The sequence below is a fragment of the Peromyscus maniculatus genome, chromosome 2, assembly GCF_049852395.1.
Source record: "Peromyscus maniculatus bairdii isolate BWxNUB_F1_BW_parent chromosome 2, HU_Pman_BW_mat_3.1, whole genome shotgun sequence".
In the NCBI taxonomy this organism is placed as follows: Eukaryota; Metazoa; Chordata; class Mammalia; order Rodentia; family Cricetidae; genus Peromyscus; species Peromyscus maniculatus.
The window spans coordinates 47,304,346-47,323,258 of record NC_134853.1 but is presented as its reverse complement, the minus strand read 5'-3'; the positions used below and the strand labels follow the sequence as shown (position 1 = coordinate 47,323,258).

The following is an 18,913-nucleotide window of genomic DNA, read 5'->3' as shown; positions in this document are numbered from 1 at the left end:
GCCACTGAAAATGAGGTGCAGTCAAGAAGAAACCACTTACTCTTCAGGTCTGAGAATATGTTTCTAGTGGGCAAGGGATTTCTTTTCCTGTACTTCATTGAGAATACTGCTAACATTTAAAAAATACTACGTAAGCAAGTCAACAATATTGTTGTGGAATAATTGTACACTGTGTGAAGATATGTTGCTGTGATTGGTGAAATAAAAAGCTGAATGGCTAATAGCTAGGCAGGAGAGGTAGGTGGGATTTCTAGGCAGAGAGAGTAAGAGGAGATACTCAAGGTGCTCAGGGGACACCACCAAAACTTTCTCAACAAGAACATGAGTGGCAATTCAACCCAGCAAGGCCACTCAAAGCCCCGGCTCAAATGGGTGACAAATATCCAATGATTGTGGCAGACAAGTGTTACATTGCTGGGGCAGGGGTGTGTTCTGCCTACTCTCAAAAGGACTACAGCATCAAGGACAGAGTGTGACTCTGTCCAACCAGAAAGACATACAGAAGGGCAACATGTGACCATCTGTGGGTGTCTTAACCAATGTTTCCATTATCTCAGCAAGGAAAAGGGAGTCACAAAATGCTTTACTTGAAGGAGTATAGAGTCAAACACACAGAATGGGAGAGAAGTAAAAGCCATGTGGCAAATTATAGATTAATAAAAAAATATAAATTAATTTTTTATAAGAGCTAGTGGGACAAGCCTAAACTAATGGTCATAATTAATAAGTCTCTGTGTTGTTATTTGTGAGCTGGCGGCCCAAAAGAAAGTCCAACTACACATTATTTTCCATTAAATCACCTCAACTTTTCCTGACTCTTCACTAACTGGCACTTGGCCACTTTCTTTATCCTTCTGTTCTGTGTTTTAAGGGTCAAAATATGCTGTATTGTTAATCCTACCAATTGAGAATAAGACCACTACCACAGTTTAAAATCAAATTTGAAGCAAGCTTTAATTAAATACTGGCCAGGTTGATGGACTCTCTGTCCATGTCCATCTCTGCTTTTTCAGAAAATGGCCACTGGTCATGGTTTGCAGGAGCTTAAAAAGGCAAAACCCACAATTCATCATATTTTCTAGCAGGTCCAATCAGGAGCAAGCTTACATCCTGATGTATTTCCTGCCTGTGAGCCTCCAGACCACATGTGATCAAGCACATCTGGTGTAGATGAGTTAAATAAACTTGTTTAGGGGAGTGAAAACATGTGGCTTGCTATTTTACATAAACAATAGCCTCCAGCTTTCAGGAAGTACCTGTACTTGGGCAAAGGGCTCACAGATCAGAGGCATTTTTGTTGAAGTGATTGCTTTCTAAGAGAAAACTACCCCCTTAGGATTTCTCCTCTACAACTTGGAAGCTTAGCTGGGTATTGTCTTGCCTTCAGGGGTCTGTGCTGTTCCAGTCCAGAGCACAGGTCTCTCTCAAACGACACTAATCTCCTTATCAATCACTGTCTCTTTTTTAGTACCTACTTTGGCTGTAACATGAAGCTTCCCAGTGCTCCTTTTCTCTCCAAATTCTACATTTTGTATTTCTTTCTGTCTCACTTAATCACTTTTATTATAGACCTGCATAAGAGTTATCAGTAACAAACCCTTCATATTTTCAGTGTTAAGTGTCTTAAAATGATCTGTTTTAAAGAAATGCGTCTATTACTATTTAATTTAGCCAACTTCTTTGCCATAGTTCCACAAGACTGGCCTCTAGCCTAGTTGTTAATCAGTTCTTTGCTTCCTTCCAAAACCTCATGAGCTGGGTCTTTACAATCCACATTATTATCACCACTACTGTTTTCTGGGCTCCTAATAGAATGGACTATAAAGTTCTGCTTGTAAAATCCAATGGCATTCCTAGTCCAAAGCTCCAAAATCTCCCACATTGTTCTAAGAAACAACATATTCAGGTGTTGTATATCAACACTCACATATTGCTCCCAACATTTTTATCACTTGCTTTTTAGTTGCTAGGGTAAAATACCATTGGCCAAAACAACTTAGAGAAAGAAGAGTTTATTTGGGATTACTGTTCCAGAAGAGGACTCCCTAAAGGCAAAAGGCATAGCAGGAGGTAGCCAGAGCAGGAAGCTGACTGGTTACATTTTATCATACAAGGAAGCAAAGCAAGAATATAAACTTTCAAAGCTCACCACCCAGGGACATACTTTCTTCAGCAAGGCTACACTTCTTAAAGGTTCAATATTCTCCCTAAACAGTGCCACCAACTGGAGAAATAAGTGTTCAAATACTGGAATATAGGGGAGATATTGCTCATTCAAACACGCCTCTCACTAAATTATAACAATCATTTTAAAACGTGAATTAAAAGTCACGGTTTTTGAAAAAGTCATTAACTATATAACGTTACTGTCTGAAAGCTCATCAAAGCTCAGACTGAATACATGAAAAGAGATTCACTCCAGGTAAATCAAGTCAGGTCAGTATAAAACAAAATTCACAAGAAACTCCTAAGACACTCAAAGAGGCTAGAATGGCACACTAAGGGTGTTGGGAAAATCTCCAGTTACAATAGCCACAATTTCAGTACTCTGAAAATTTTCTATTCTTGTTTGTCTCAGGTATTCTGTCACAGCAATAGAAAAGTAATATACATAGACAACCATACATAAAATTTGATTAAAGACAACAATTATCAATGGTGGAATCTGTAATGTTTTATATATTTCACATTTTCCCATTGTGTTTGGATTTTTATAAGAATTATAGTTCATTTTGAGCAAATTACTAAAGGTATTGAAGCTTATTTAAAAGATGTGTTTGAAAATAGTTGACAGCCAAATTTAGAAAGTAAACTTGCTGTATTCATTGTTTCTCAAGTGCATACCTGATTTCCAGAGTCACAGCAACAGCCAGCATACTGCATTCCAACTGATAGCCAAGTTAGTCTGAAAATATTAGAAACAGGAAAGGAATAAAAATTTAAAGCCATGGAACACTTATGACTATCAAAATTATCCTTCTACACAACCCTGTGCTTGGCTTTTCTGACAGGTCAGCAGTTTATGCCAGCCCTAACTGCAGGCAGATAACCTTGTGTCTCATTTAGTTCTTTCATAAAGCTGGCAATACGTTTATACACACACTTAATGATCCTTCTATTTTCTACCTTTTAGGTCAAGTGCAAATGATTTAGTGGCAGGTGATGTTCTGTACAGAAATAATTTTCAAGTCTTAAAAACACTTCAAAACTACTTTTACAGTAAGTGTGTGTGTGTGTGTGTGTGTGTGTGTGTGTGTGTGTGACTCTATGGCCTTATACATGCTAAGCCTATTTGTGGTTCCACAGTGCTACATGATATAACTTTAATCTCTGCGTTTAGAATTCACGTGATTTCTGTTATATACCTAGCTGATGTTTCCTGCAACAGATTTATCCTTCTCAAAACATCTATGGTTTCCCATCTTTATAGCTTTTCTTCACTCACACCAACCTTGTGTAGGAGTAGGAGAGTAATGTAGGTGACATGTATCAAGAAGTTCCTGCCAACAAAACTATATGCTCAATTAAAGCAATGAAGAGGTACAGAATGAGTGGCTTTTAACTCAGGCCTGCTGTAGGTGGCCAATGTCCAATACTTTTTAATTCTTAGTTGGCATTGCTTGATGCACAATTAGGCGTCTCTAATTACTGTTACTTAAAGAAAAATAGTCTTTTTTTTTTTTCTTTTCTTTTTTTTTTTTTTTTTGGGTTTTTTCGAGACAGGGTTTCTCTGTGTAGCTTTGCGCCTTTCATGGGACTCACTTGGTAGCCCAGGCTGGCCTCGAACTCACAGAGATCCGCCTGGCTCTGCCTCCCGAGTGCTGGGATTAAAGGCGTGCGCCACCACCGCCCGGCCGAAAAATAGTCTTGATATAATTAGGAACATGTCAACTCACATCTTTTTGCTGAAGAGTTTTCTTAGCTTTGCATCTTAGGAAGCTTATGCAATACAAAAGGAATGTAAGTATATTCAACATATAACAATTACAGAACAATTACAATCACTACACAGAAGAACCAAACAGAAGTCCTTTATACATTAGCTCAGCTTCTACTCTTGAAGTAAGTTTTAGATCTCATGGCTCAGTAAAATATAGTTCTGCAGCACTGACAAACACTGAAGCCTTAGACTTCTTACAAATGTATTGCCAGTGACAATCAATAATTTTACAATGTCAATAAACACCAAATTAAGTAACAAAGTTCTGATCTCATAACATTACTTGCAACAAAATGTATTAGCAAATATGGTAATAGCAAAGTTATCCTATCTCAATACTGTCAGAATGAATGTATATTTCATATAGGCAAAGCCCAGAAATCATGCACTTCTGTACATAGGCCAGTCCTAGGATTAAACAGCTTATTAAGTTGCCTAGAAAGAAGCAATTCAGAAATCTTTGCAGAACTAAACAAAAGCAGTTTTATGTCATTATATTTTGTTACCTTTGACTATTTTTTACTATTATTTTTTAATTTGATTAAAACTTTATTGTTAAAAAGTTGCAAATTAAAATCAACCACACATCAAAGTTAGTCAAACTGGAGTGCATGCAAAGGATACATGAGTGATGAAAGAGACCTTTAAAACTAACTGATTTTCTACTGTCAACTCTGTTGTGGGTTTTCCATTTTTAGGTAAGTGCTAAAAACCAAACTAACGCGCGCGCGCGCGCGCGCGCGCGCGCGCGCACACACACACACGCTTACAGAGAGAGAGAGAGAGAGAGAGAGAGAGAGAGAGAGAGAGAGAGAGAGAGAGAGAGGAGAGAGGAGAGAGACATTTGATAGTGAAAGTGTAAAATCTAGTGTGATCCTCTACAGCTTTAGAATAGCTATTCTAACTGTGTAAGTTTATTGAGATACACCCTTAATATTAGAATTTCTAGAATTTGTTTTGAAAGAAAATCTTTATGCAAACTTGTGTGGCTAATATAAAATTTTGTGCCTTAAAAAATCTTGCTCTGTGTCTACAATAAATCTTATTTCTCAAGTTCCATACACAGTCCAAATGCTCATCCCTTGGCTTTACCCAAAGGCAGCAGAAAGCAGCTGATCTTACGGACATAAGACAATGCCTTAGTTAGGGTTTCTATTGCTGTGATGAGACCCCATGGCAATGGCAGCTCTTATAAAGGAAGACATTCAATTATGGTGGCTCATTTACAGTACAGAGGATTAGTCCAGTATTTTCATGTGGGGAAGCAAGGCAGCATGCCGGTACACATTGTGCCAGAGAAGGAGCTGAGAGTTCTTACATCTTGATTCACAGGAAATGGTCTGAGACACTAGGCATGGTTTGAGTACATATGAGATCTCAAAGGTCACCTCCACAGTGACACATTTCCTCCAATGAGACCATACTTACTACAACAAGGTCACACCTCCTAATAGTGCCACTCCATTTGGGGGACATTTTCTTTCAAACCACCACTGACAATAAGAAAAAAAATTCCACAGAATAAAATGGTTTCAGAAGCTGCATGTGACTATTTAAACTTTCCTTTTCATTTGTGGTCAGCTCACAAAAGACAGTTAAAATATGCCTTTTCTCGCCGGGCGGTGGTGGCGCACGCCTTTAATCCCAGCACTCGGGAGGCAGAGCCAGGCGGATCTCTGTGAGTTCAAGGCCAGCCTGGGCTACCAAGTGAGCTCCAGGAAAGGCGCAAAGCTACGCAGAGAAACCCTGTCTCGAAAAACCAAAAAAAAAAAAAAAAAAAAAAAAATATGCCTTTTCTCCTGGCCATGACCCATCAAAATTGTTACCAGAGTTGCTACAGTTCAGGCCTGGGCTCTACCATCCCTAAAAACCAAACTCCTCAATAGTACAATAAAGAAACAGTGAAAATCAAAGACAGAAGATTTAGTCAATGTGACCACACTGGGGTTCTAACATGAAAGTCAAAATTAAATAAAAGGCAAGATATATGCACAGCTAGCCAAATATGGTCAAGGCATACTCCTGCCCACTACTGCTGCCTCAGTTCCAAGTCTTTCCTGAAAGGTAGTTTGATAAGTTATCAGAACTGTATGAAATCCATGAGACAAGTTCACATTCCACTTGATAGAAGGCTTCACTTTTGTCGTTCTCCACGTATATTTTTTGAGAAATTTCTATTTCTTGGAGACCATTGTCTTAATAGTACAATATCCAAAAGGAAAGTCACAAGTGTCTCTCCTTAGAATATGTTTATTCCTGCCAGAAAAGTTACATTTATAAGCTTTGCTGTAATATGCCTTCTTTTTAACTATTTGCCTCTGCCAGACAATATATGAATGGAGGGCACAGCTGTCAAGTAACAAAGCTACTTTACTACGTTAGGATAGGTTTGTCCCTTAGAGCCATATTTCAACATTAGTACATTCTTGATAAAGTACATGAGTCAAATTTGTGCAATTAGTTCAAAAGTTAAATTTTATTTATACTTATGGAATATCATATGCATTGAAGAATCTATTTGCAAATGGAAAATCAAAATTGTGTACTTTTAAATTCTTTGTCATTGCAAACCACCAATTTGACTGACTGAATTTCTAGAATAATTAAGGCAGTCTATAGTTTTTTATTTAAAAATGAGAAACAGATACTAGTAATATCTAATGCATAGATATTACCTATTGTGACAGGCCCAGTAATTAGCAGTGGTCATTTTCAAATGGAGATGTTGTCTCCTGCTACTTTTTTTCTTCTGTATTTTGATTGTACCAATAAAATACCAACCCAACAGCTTTAGGTCTCTAAAACAATGATGCTTTCTGTCATAGCTAAATATCCAAGAAAATATATATTACTTTGAAATGTATGCTAAAGTTAATAAAGTTATTCTGTGACTTCACATCATTTTTCCCTTTCATGAGTGTATTTACCAATATAACATACTAAAAATTAATTACTGATAGCTATCATTAAAGGGTAAACATCACAATTACAGAGAATGACTCTCAAGCTTAATGTAAACAATGAATCTTAGCCAGAATGTGGTGGCACACACCTTTAATCCCAGTGCTTGGAAAGTAGAGGCATGTGAATTTCTGAGTTTGAGGCCAGTCTGGTCTACAGAGCAGATTACAGGACAGGAAGAGATACACAGAGAAACCCTGTCTTGAGAAAAAAAGATAAATCTTACCTTTCAGCAAAGACATATAGAGGGACATTTTAATTTTCTTGGCCAAAATAAAGCCATGTTTATAATAAAAACATGAATTTCAGAGTAATGAATGAATAAAATAAAGACTGTCAAGAGGGATGAGTTTATAGAGAGCAGGAATATCAGTGAGCTCCTCTTGAAGAGTCTAATGCATGCAACTCCTGGAGGAAGAGCAAAACAAGGCCAGCATTGCCAACCTAGAGGAAGTCACCCCATCTTCCACATGCTGACTGTGAGATCACAGCCTGCCAGGCGTCCTATAATGAGGTAACTTTTCTCTTTGATATGAAAATTAACCCACAAAAGCAAGTTAAGTAAAGTAGAATAAAGTTTTTATAGTTGGTTCATAGTTTGAGGGTATAGTGTATCATAGTAGAGAAGTCATGGCAGGAAGAGTCTGAGGGAGGAGTCGTACTCAAGCTACCTCAGAAAGCAGAGAAAAACAGATGGTTTTGTTAAACTCACTTCCTTCTTCTTCAGTCAGGGACCCAACCTCATGTGATGATAACCCCCTCAGTAGAGAGGTAGGTCTTCTTTACTCAGTTAAACATTTCTGAAAATAACCTGTAGACATACACAAAGGAATGTTTACATGGTGATTCTAAGTCTAGTCAAACAGGCAATGAAGACTGATCATCAAAGGTACCCTTTACCACAGAAGAAACATTTCTTCCCTTCTCCATTTCTATCTTTCTCTCAATGACCTCTAGGAATTCTAAGGTTAAAGCCAGCATCACAGACACAGATAATGTTTGTTGGCTGCCTTGATTTTCTCTTAAAATTTCCTGAGAAATCATATCCAAGATGAGGGCTTAATCCTTGCAATTACCAACCCATAGGCTACCATAAATTCTCACATCTCACAAAACATTCCTACTATGTGGCATCTTACCATAACCTGAAAGGGAGCAAATACTATGAACCTTTCCCTAAAATGTGGACAGTCTTTCGATTGTGGTGCAATTCACTTTAGTGACTTCCAGGACCCGGATTCTCAGAGGCAGCATGGCTGCAGCACAGCTCCTTTCTCACAGGACGTACCACTTACTTCATGGCCTCCTAAAGATGTCTAAGCTAGTATCTTTGCATCATTGGCCTAGCAAGAACATTTTTAGACAATTTTTACCTTCCTGCATTGGGATCTTCTGCTTCCAGGTGGAAGGAAATAATAAGTAAGGTACATCCTACTTCACAGGTTTTTCTTCTGTCTCTTGTCACTTGTCTATGCTGTTGACCTCCCAGTCCTAATAAAAAAAATAGTTGTTTTATATATTCATTGCAGTTTGGTAGTCGCTTATGTTAATATTTTGATCTGCCCCTTGAAATCTCATCCCTTGGGGCCACCCTGTGTCCTGACATAGAAACCTTTTCTTAAGGAAAAACTCTGCCTCCTTCTCTCTCTTTCTTTCTCCACTCGCACTAGGTGTCCACCCCCTCTCTTTTCTCTCTCTCTTTCCGTATCTTCTCTCTATCTCTCTATTATAATAAACCATTTTTGCACGGATGTCGTGTCTGGGTTGTGAATGTCCACTCACTGCCCCAGCGCCATGCCTGCATGGAGTGGGTCACCCGTCAGCCCACCACTGTATTTGCCCACCACGCCAGCATGTTATACCCTTGGGGTCCCTGTAATGTATCATAACAGCGTATAATTTGAGAGAAGTCTGATCCTAAAGACTTCATTATAGTTCCAGTGAAAGTTGATTTTCTGACATATATACAAAAAAATTTAGCTTAATTTTAATATTAATTGATACTCATATAAATTTGTGAAGTATTGTAATGTTTTAGCTTGTACACATATTGTGATGATTTAATCAAGGTAATTAACACATACACCACCTCAAACATTTATCACTATTGTAGGAGGACATTCAAAATCCTCTGCTATATGTTTTTAAATGCACAATCCATTTTTTTCTTTTTTTAAATTTTATTTTATTTTTCTTTATTAAGAAATTTTCTACTCACTCTTCATGCTATCCACAGACCTCCCTCTTCCCTTCTCCCCCAGCCCTCTTCCCAAGCCACCCCACATCCCCACATCCCCCAAATCGAGGTCTCCCATGGGGAGTCATCAGAGCCCAGCTCACTGAGCCTAGGCAGGTCCAAGCCCCTTCCCACTGCACCAAGGCTGTGCAAGGTGTCACACCACAGGCACCGGATTCCCAAAAGCCTGCCCATACACCAGGGACAGATCCTGATCCCCCTGCCTGGGTGCCCCCCAAAAAGTTTGAGCCAAACAGCTGTCCATTTTTATTGATTATGATCACTGTATCAAACAGTACACCAGAATGTCTTCTTTCTGCCCAATAGCTCTTTACCCACTGGTCAACGCCTTCCTCTTCCATATTGTACAGTCCATTTTTATGAGTTTGAGCTCCATTGGATATATACTAATTGTAGCTCTTTGTGAGATACAGTTTCATAATTCAACAATGTAGACATGTAGAGATCAAAACCTAGAAATTAGCATTTTTATGTATCTTAGTTTCCTTACCATTGCTGTGATGGGATACTCTGGCCAAAGCACTTAAGGGAGAAAAGGTTTATTTTGCTTCACAATTTAATGTATATCATGGTAGAGAAGTTTAGACAGCAGGAATTTACAGCATCTGGTCACATGATGTCCACAGTCAAGAGAGCAATGAGTGTGTGTGTGCTAGTGTTCCGCTCACTATCTCCACAGCGGCAGTCCCACCCACACTGAATCTGAGTCTTCCCACACTATAATCAAGGCAATCCTCCACAGGCACGTTCAGAGGCCCGTTTCCCAGGTTAATTATAGATTTTATAAAGTTGACAGATCTAACCGTCTTACCATTCCACTAAATATTTATCATGTTTTTTTTTTTTTTTTTTTTTTTTTTTGTGTGTGTGTGTGTGTGTGTGTGTGTGTGTGTGTGTGTGTGATAGGAAATGTCAAGTTCAAGTCCAGCCCTTTTAGTTCTCTGATATGAAAACATATTAGAAGTTGCTGTGGATTTCAGTCACAGTATTGTGGCACACTAGAAGTTATTTATACTAATTGCATTTCAGCATTCATTATCTAGTCTTCCTGGATCCTTCCTCCTGGCTACCATTCCTAACCTCTAATGACCACTCTTCTAATCTCTACCACTGTGAAATCAATGCTTTCAGCTTCCAGGTGTGAGTGATGACTTATGTGGTATTTTCTTTCTGTGTTTAACATAATATCCTACCACTGCATCCACACTACCACAAATAGCAACTTCATTCTTTTTTTGTGGCTTAACAATGTTTTATTGCAAAAGTATTTTAGTCATTCATCTGCCAGACAAATACATTGATCCCCAGATCTTTCTGCTATGAATAGCCCTTCAATAAACATGAGGATGTAGCTTTCTTATTGACATATTGATTTCTTTTGGATGCAGAGATAGCAGTGGAATTGCTGGATCCTGTAGTAGTTTTATTTTTAGTGTCTTGGGGCATTCCATGGTGACTTTACTCTATTACTGCCCCCCCCCCCACCATGGCATGTGAGCATTGTTCTTTGCCCCGTTCTCACCAGCATCTGTTATTATAACAGCCTTTCTGTGTGGGATGAGATGCTCTCACACTATGGCCTTGATTTGTATTTCCCTGATGATTAGTGCTATCAAGCATTTCTTCTGATATTTGTTGGACAGCTGTGTAAATTCTACTAAGGAACATATGTCCAGATCATTTTTCCCATTTTTAAATCTTTTGTTGTGGAGTCTCTTACAAATCCTGGATATTAATCCTTTGTCAGATTAATAGTTTGAAAATATTTTTCTTCATTATTCAGATTGTCTCTTCATTGTATTATTTTCTTTACCATGCAGATCATTTGACATAATCTTGTCTGCCAGTTTTCACTCTTACAGAAAATGTATTTATTTATACCCCCACTAGAAAATAGAACATGTTACTTTGTTGGTGATGAAGCTGACAAATTCTTACTTGTGGTAATTGTTGCATTATTTTTATTTGTCAGAATTCCATGTATATATATCATGTTGAAGAAAACAAAATTTTTTTCTGAAGCTTTTTACTCAACGCAATAGTGAAAGAAAGTTCTAAGCTATCAGGTGCTCATTCTTGGAATGTTAGCTGGTCCTTGGGAGTCTCCTCCATCTTACAACATTAGTGGTCCCTGCTTCAAGAATAAAGTGCCTCAGCCCAGGCTTAAAGTAACACTGACTATGGTACTTTGAACTGGGCAATTTCAGGGCCACTTCATTTTTAAATTTTATTTACAGATATTATTGTCTTGATTCAATGAATATTTATTGTGTTTGTCTGGTCCCCCAGGAAATTCCTTTTCCCAATGTCAAGAATTTAGACAAAAACCACCATTGCCCCAGGGGCTTGAAGAAAGTTCTTACTTGCTAAAGAAAGGAGAGTCATTCTCCTTATCTCTGCCAAGAGGAACTTGTGGCTCTTCAATTAGCATATGAATGTGGTGCTGGTTAGCTTATCAAGATCTAGACTCCCACAGTCCCTGCTCACAAGCATCACATCAGCTGTCAACCCCCCTTTCTTCAGGTCCCATTTAGCCCTGGAAATCTCCCCCCTGTGGGTTCTCCTTGCTTTTTTGGGAGACAGCATGGCAGTTTGGATAAACAACTTTTCCCTTTTTTCCCACCGAGTGGCTATTTTAGTTTCTTTACTGCACCTACATTCATTCAGAATCCATAGCAGAAATTTGGTGGTGAGAGACAAGTGATATTCTTGTAGAAGAAGCAACAACAAATAAGTATGTAACTAGGGAATATATAATTTCTGAGATGATCATAAGTATTATGAAGGACATAACTCAAAATAAACAAATAGATTACAAAGCTGAATATATCAAAAAGCAAAAAACAGAAGTTGCCTCATGGAACATGGTCCAGGAACGGATGGTGTTAGAATTTCTAGCCACTCGCCGAGAGAGAGAGAGAGAGAGAGAGAGAGAGAGAGAGAGAGAGAGAGAGAGAGAGAGAGAGAGAGAAGCAGGTTCCACCTATTCCTTCCCTCTCTTCCTGCATCATCATTCCATAGGCTTATGCACATCCTTTGTATTCCCTTCCTTTAATAAACTCTTATAGTGGGTTTTGTTGTGCCTCATGGCTTCTCTCATACAGTAAACAGTGCCCCTTAATAAATAACTGATAGAGTCATATGAGGAGAATTCTGAGTGCTTGTGAAAACACTCCAGGAAAACAGGACAATAGTCTTGTGGCCCCAGTATCTTCAAAACTCAATTGTTCTTGTAATGTGTTTTCATGTTCCTCCCAGGTGGGAGTGGGTTTGCTACAGATTACCCATCACCACTTGCTATTATTATTCAGATAACGTTTAAACAACCCTTTTTGAACCTCCATGGAAAAACAAGTTTTTGCCACACATGGCTTGTCTTTGTGATTGTATAGAGCCTGAACTCACATGACCTTTACTCAAATGACCTTTTTTACCCTCAAAGTATAAATTGCCCAAGGCTCTGAATAAAGTTGGCTATTGCATGAGACTTTAGTCTGCCTTATTCATTGGCTCCATTCTCCCAGGTCCCACCTTCTCTGGAATGGTAACAATTGCCAGGCACAGGAAGACTAACCCCACTTCTTGCTACTCAGCCCTGATACCTCAGCCACAACAAGTCTAGGGTCATTTGGCAGGAAGAACAGATTTCACTTCTGACTGAAGAATATCAAGAACAAGGTAGAAGAGCACACAGAATGAAGGGTGTTGTATCATAGCCCCCTGTGGAAAACACTGCTAATGTGTACATGCCTTCATGTCTAATTTAATTGCTGATGCATGGTAGCAAAGATAAATTAGTAGATAATGTTGGTTACGCTGCTGGCCATGCTGGTGGAGAGTGCTGATTGGAAGAATCACAAGCCATGGTTACCTTTCTAGAGCTTTATTGGGAGGGGGGAGGAGAGAGAGAGAGAGAGAGAGAGACAGAGAGAGAGACAGAGAGAGAGAGACAGAGAGAGAGACAGAGACACACACAGAGAGAGAGAGAGAGAGAGAGAGAGAGAGAGAGAGAGAGAGAGAGAGAGAGAGAGACCACGTGGAGGGAAGAGAACGTTAGGAGAGAGTGCGGAAAGGAAGAGATCACACAGAGGGCACACCCGCTTTTTAGGCTGGGATGCCGTCGCAGGCTGATGATATAGTTAAGGACATAATCCTTACAGACACTCTAACACTTTCGGTCAGTGAAAAAAATAAAATTTTCAAAAAATATGAGATTATCATTTACATCTAAATATAGTGAGAAAATAAATCAGCTTATTGTTTAAAGAGAATTTTGTTTTTAAAATTACATATGACAATTTGGAAAATAAGTGGACAAAGAAAATACATTATTTCTAAAGTGTTTAAATGAAAAGTTACTACTGTATAGCTTTTATTTTTGAGACTATCTGAACTCTACATACATCACTCTGTACTCCATGTTTATAATGTTGCACAATATTAACCACCCTGACATTTGTCACCCATAGTATCATCACCATGTGTTACAATTTGAAAGTGGCGCAAAACGGTGGGTGAAAGCAGCCAGCCAGCCATGCGACAGGGCTCACACGGAGGGCTTACTGGGGGAGGGGAAGGAAATGACATAGAATGCGGCCTCTGGAGACAAGAGTTGAGGTGAGAACAGGGGGAAGGTGGGCGGAGCCTGCCTTTTGTGAGGGGACCTAGTGCTCGCACACAGACACCACTGTAGCAAACTGTGGCACATGCGCAAGACTATCTAGTTACATAGTGGCCCTAGGACCTTGGGCTGGCCAGGTAACTGCCTGAATGTTATCAAGCACATGCGTGCAGGGAGTGGCTGTGGTTGGTGATGCATCCTGCTAGGTCCCCAAGGGCAAGCTAGTGTAATAATAGCCTGAATGCTAACACTATGTTTATTTTATTGTATATAAAATATATGATTATTGTAATTTAACTTCCCTGCAAAGGTGTGATTTAACAAATCACTATTTAACTTTATGCAAGTCATTAAGAAATTATTTAATACAAGAATTAGAAAATAGCCGGGCGGTGGTGGCCCACACCTTTAATCCCAGCACTCGGGAGGCAGAGCCAGGTGGATCTCTGTGAGTTTGAGGCCAGCCTGGGCTACCAAGTGAGCTCCAGGAAAGGCGCAAAGCTACGCAGAGAAACCCTGTCTCGAAAAACCAAAAAAAAAAAAAAAAAAAAAAAAAAAAAAAAAAAAAAAAAAAAAAAAAAGAATTAGAAAATAAACTTTGGGAGAAGGGTATTTTCAGACACTAATTGTGTCTCCTAGAATAAATCCTGTGAGTAGTTTAAAGGCCCTGCTTTTTCAGTAGACTTTGGATATAGCTAGAATTGGTCCAATACGTATCTTTAACTTTATCTACATAATTCTTCTGTACCTATATTCAATTATTCATTCGATAATCCATTGATTCTCTCATTTATGTGATGGATGCTTACTCCTTGTCATAATTCTGTCATGAATAGTTATGAGGGAGAAGTCAGGGATTAATCAAAGCCTATTCTTGACCTTGAGATGCTCACTGACTTGTTTATAAGGAATTACTTACCCAAGTAACAATAATTTAAAAATAAAAGAGACATGGTCATTTTAAAAGTTAAGTTAGGTCAGGCCATTTCAGCACTTAAAACTTAGCCATGGCCTCCTAAGAGATTTACCTTAAAACTTGGATTTCTGAATTTATGCTGAACAGTCCTCAATTTAGGGCTACTCCTTGGTGTCTGACCACTGGTATCTTCCCTGATTTTCCTGTCCACTATTAGAGACAGGGAAAAGGAGATTTAAAAAACAAAACATTCAAAACAAAAACAAAACAAGCAAACAATAAAAACAAACAAACAAACAAACAAAACAAAGACAGCATCTATTCTTTCTGCCAATGGAACTTCTCTCCTTGTTTTATTCCTTTGGCTTGGGAGGCGGGTCCTGCCTGTTAATACACAGCACAGAAAGGTCAATGAAAGCCAGTAGTTCCTTTGAACAATATACATTTTTTAAGTCATTTATAGACAATGTCTCTTTATACAAAAGAATCAGAGTAGGTTGAAGAGATAGCTTAGTAAGCAATGTGCTTGTTATTCAACCACAAGGACTTGAGCCAGATCAGGAGAACACATGTAAAAAAGCCAGGCATGGTGGGCATTTGTAATCCCAGCACTGGGGGTGGGGGGGGGGGGGAGCGCGCAGAGGCAGGCAAATCCTTCTGGGTTCATCAGCCAGGCCCATAGGAGACATTGCTTTGAACAACAGGGTGGACAGCTCCTGAGAATGGCATATGAGTTTGCCTCTGACTTCCACATGTGTGGACAGAGTGGACTGTGCATGTGCACCAGCAGGCATGCACTTACACATAAATACACTCACACACACACAAATTTAAAAAAGCATTGTGACCCCACATTTCATAGCAAATAAATCATGGCTAGATTTAAAATGTTACAAAAGTAAACATCTATTCATTATAACTACCTCATTTTAATGTTTACTCAAGTATCATCAAATTATGATTTCTTGTTTAGTGGATACATAAACTAAATACTTGATATAAAATATAATTTCCTCTATAATGAAGGTGACCAAATTCATCAAACATCTACAGCTAGCACCTGAAATCAATTACTTATTATTTCTAACAATGGAAATTTAAAAGTATTTTCAAAATGGCTTTGGCTGTTCAGCTTTCTTTTAAAAACTAGTAGGTCCGTCTTAGTCTCACTGACTTTCTGGGATCAAGAAAAAACATAAGAAAACAAAAATGATCCAACACTTTCCCTTTTGTATTTGCTAATATGATTAGCTTTTCAAAATCATGGACAGAGCTCCTTCATTTTGGTTTAGACTCTTCACTGGGAACTGCCTATACGACTTTAGGAAAAATGTTGTATTTACATCCCTAATGCTGACTCTTTAAATACGTATTTGAAATAGCTTGTAACATAGCTAACTGAAGAGATTGAATCCTAGAAATGAGAGTCATCAAAAGAGGTGGGGGGTGGTGGAGATCAATGAGAAGAAGTGAAATGATTGGCTCTAGGATTTGTAAAGAAGGAGGTTTCCCCCAAGGTGGGGGGTAGGGGTGAGGCTCAATTTCCTCATCTAACCTCAGAGGAATTGATTAATACCAAGAAGGGAGAGAAGGCCCTCTGTCATGCGTTAAGCCTGATTCATAGGTACAGGCCACTGCCTGTGATGATGATAGTCTGGAGAAAGCATCTCATCCGTTTAGAATGTGCAGGTAACTAGGTGAGGTCTACCTAAAACCACAGCCATTGCATGTGTTGGCAGATGTGTCACGTACTGAACATCCCCGGACAAGGTTGTACTTGTTGGTGATGAATTTAGGCATCTTTCCTACTTTTATTTTTGCAAATCATAGCTATCATTTGATATTTTGTGTATACTTGTTGGCAGCATGGTTTTAAACTTGTTCCAATAATTTTATTCTCAGGTGTCTAGAAATCCCTGAGTATAGCTCCTGACCTCATGGAACCAAGTGTCAGGTAGGGAGAAAAATTCTTGATCAAGTAATTAAACAAATAGCTATGTAGGTGAATTTCTGGGAAGCTCCATCAACAAAACAGTGCACAGCAAGTCCAACTGCATGTCCCCTGACAGATCCAAGAATTGTTGCTGTACCTTATCAACAGAATTGGAGAGCTTCATATTTCTTCCACAGTTCCACAAATGACTGCTTCTCTGTGTGAGGTGTTCCTGAATATTTATGCATTAATATATTTCAAGCTCCTTTTATCTATCTATCAGACCTCTGTTCTTTGAAATACTGAGAAATATCACTTTATCGAGTGCGTTTCTACTGACATTAGCAATACACACCATGCATCATTCCCATACCACAGTAGTTTATAGTGAGTTAATAATGAAGGTAATTTACTGTTGTCTGTGAATGACAGTATAGACACTGCAATAGTTAGAGCTACCAGCTGGAAAATGCACATAAATGAACTACACAAAGCCACTGCAGAATCAAATAAATTCAGCAAGACAGTAGGAGAGAGCAGGCTTCTCAAACCAGTGCTGGTTCAGTTACTGTTGCAACCAAAATACGTGGGAACAATTTCTAGAAAATAAACAGAGGAATTCTTCCAGTGTCTTGGTGAAGTCAATGACAAATGATGGGTGAATCTTGCTAATCTGTTACTTTACTATCTTCTCTAAATCATAAATTCTCCAGCTAACTTAAATACATCATTTCAACATGTATTTGTGAACTGATGTGATAAGCACATATTCAGATAAAGGAAGAATTCATAGCCTTTTGGGCTTTTGAGATTTAACTTACTATTATTTTATACCTTCAATGTAGTGATTATTTATTTATCTACCTATTAATTTATTTATTTTTGTTTTTTTCAGACATGCTTTCTTTGTGTTGGAACTCGCTGTCTTAGAACTCGCTATGTAGACCAGGTTAGATTCAAACTTAGCAATCAGCCTGCCTTTGCCTCCTGAGTGCTGAGATTAAAGGCACATGCCACAACCTCTTGGCCCAAGGAAGTGATTTTTTTTAAAGATAAAATTTAAGCAATTATTTTGCATCCATGGTTTGAATATAAAACTGGCTTATTTTATGTCAGCTTGATACAAGTTAGACTAACTTTGGAAGAAGGAACCTAGATTGAGAAGATGCCCCCACAAGATTAGCCCTAGGAAAGCCTGTGGTACATTTTCTTGATTAATAATTGGATGCACTCATGGTGAGTAGTACCAGCCTTAGGTTGGTGGTCCTGGATGCTATGAGGAAGCAGGATGAGCAAGCAGATCATGAGAAGCAAGCCTGTAAGGGGTACTCCTCCATGGCCTCTGCTCAGTTCCTGCAGGTTTTCTGCCATGAGTTTTTTGCCCTGATTTTCCTCAGTGATGGAGTGTGAACTGAGAGTTGTAAGCTGAAATAATCCCTTTCCTCCCCAAGTTACTTTTTTTTCCTGTCATGGTGTTTTACATTGTAAAACTAAGATAAATACTTTTTATTTTTTAAAGTTTGTTTTTCATTTATAAATTTAAAAAAGGTTTTTTTTGGTTTTATTTTTTTAAATATCTGGGCCTGTTCCCCTCTCTCCTCTCCTCCCAGTCCCTTCCTCCAACCCCTCTCTGTTCCCACCCCCCAATCCAATCCTCCTCTGTTTCTGTTTAGGAAAGGGCAGGTCTCCTATGAGTATCAACAAAACATAGCATATCAAGTTGCAGTAAGACTGAGTACCTCCCCTTGTATTAAGGCAGGGCAAGGTGACCCAGTATGAAAAGTAGGGTCCCAAAACTCAGTAAAAGAGTCAGAGACAGCCCCTGTTCCCACTGTTAGGGAGTCCCACATGAGGGCCAAAACCACAACTGTAACATATATACAGAGGGCCTAGGTGCTATGCAGGTGCTATGGAATTTTAATGTCACACCTCTTAATATTCAAATTAGTTTTACTTTATCTTCCTGGGATGAATATAGTGGATCAACTCTTGTACATGCACTATCTATATGTATCTTTACTAGCTAATGAGAGTTAAATATCTTCAGTGAGCACATGCAAAGTCATTAAACATTTTCCTGATATTTCAGCAACTACAATATAGAACATTGCCTGTGTGTAGATTTTATCTCTACACCCATGAACTCAAATCAAATTTTGTCGTTAGCTGTCCCATCCATTCCTTCCTGAATAAAGACCTTACTTTAATATTGTCACTTATAAAAACTATTCACTTCGATTTAATATTCATTTAAGCAATACTAATTTATAAAAGTCTGATTTTGA

The 18,913-nt window shown here is 38.6% G+C and overlaps 1 long non-coding RNA gene across 3 annotated transcripts in view; it reads right to left on the bottom strand.

The window, feature by feature from the left end:
• LOC107401457 (uncharacterized) overlaps positions 1 to 18,913 on the bottom strand; it is an 80,437-nt gene that overhangs the window by 46,235 nt on the left and 15,289 nt on the right. For 2 of the 3 annotated variants that reach the window (XR_006069309.2, XR_006069312.2), the window contains exons 3-5: positions 8,275 to 8,392; positions 7,614 to 7,712; positions 2,845 to 2,905 (exon numbers count right to left, since the gene is read on the bottom strand). This is a non-coding gene — a long non-coding RNA (uncharacterized LOC107401457). The remainder of the gene's footprint in view (positions 1 to 2,844; positions 2,906 to 7,613; positions 7,713 to 8,274; positions 8,393 to 18,913) is intronic. The other variant, XR_013049032.1, reaches the window with a different exon arrangement.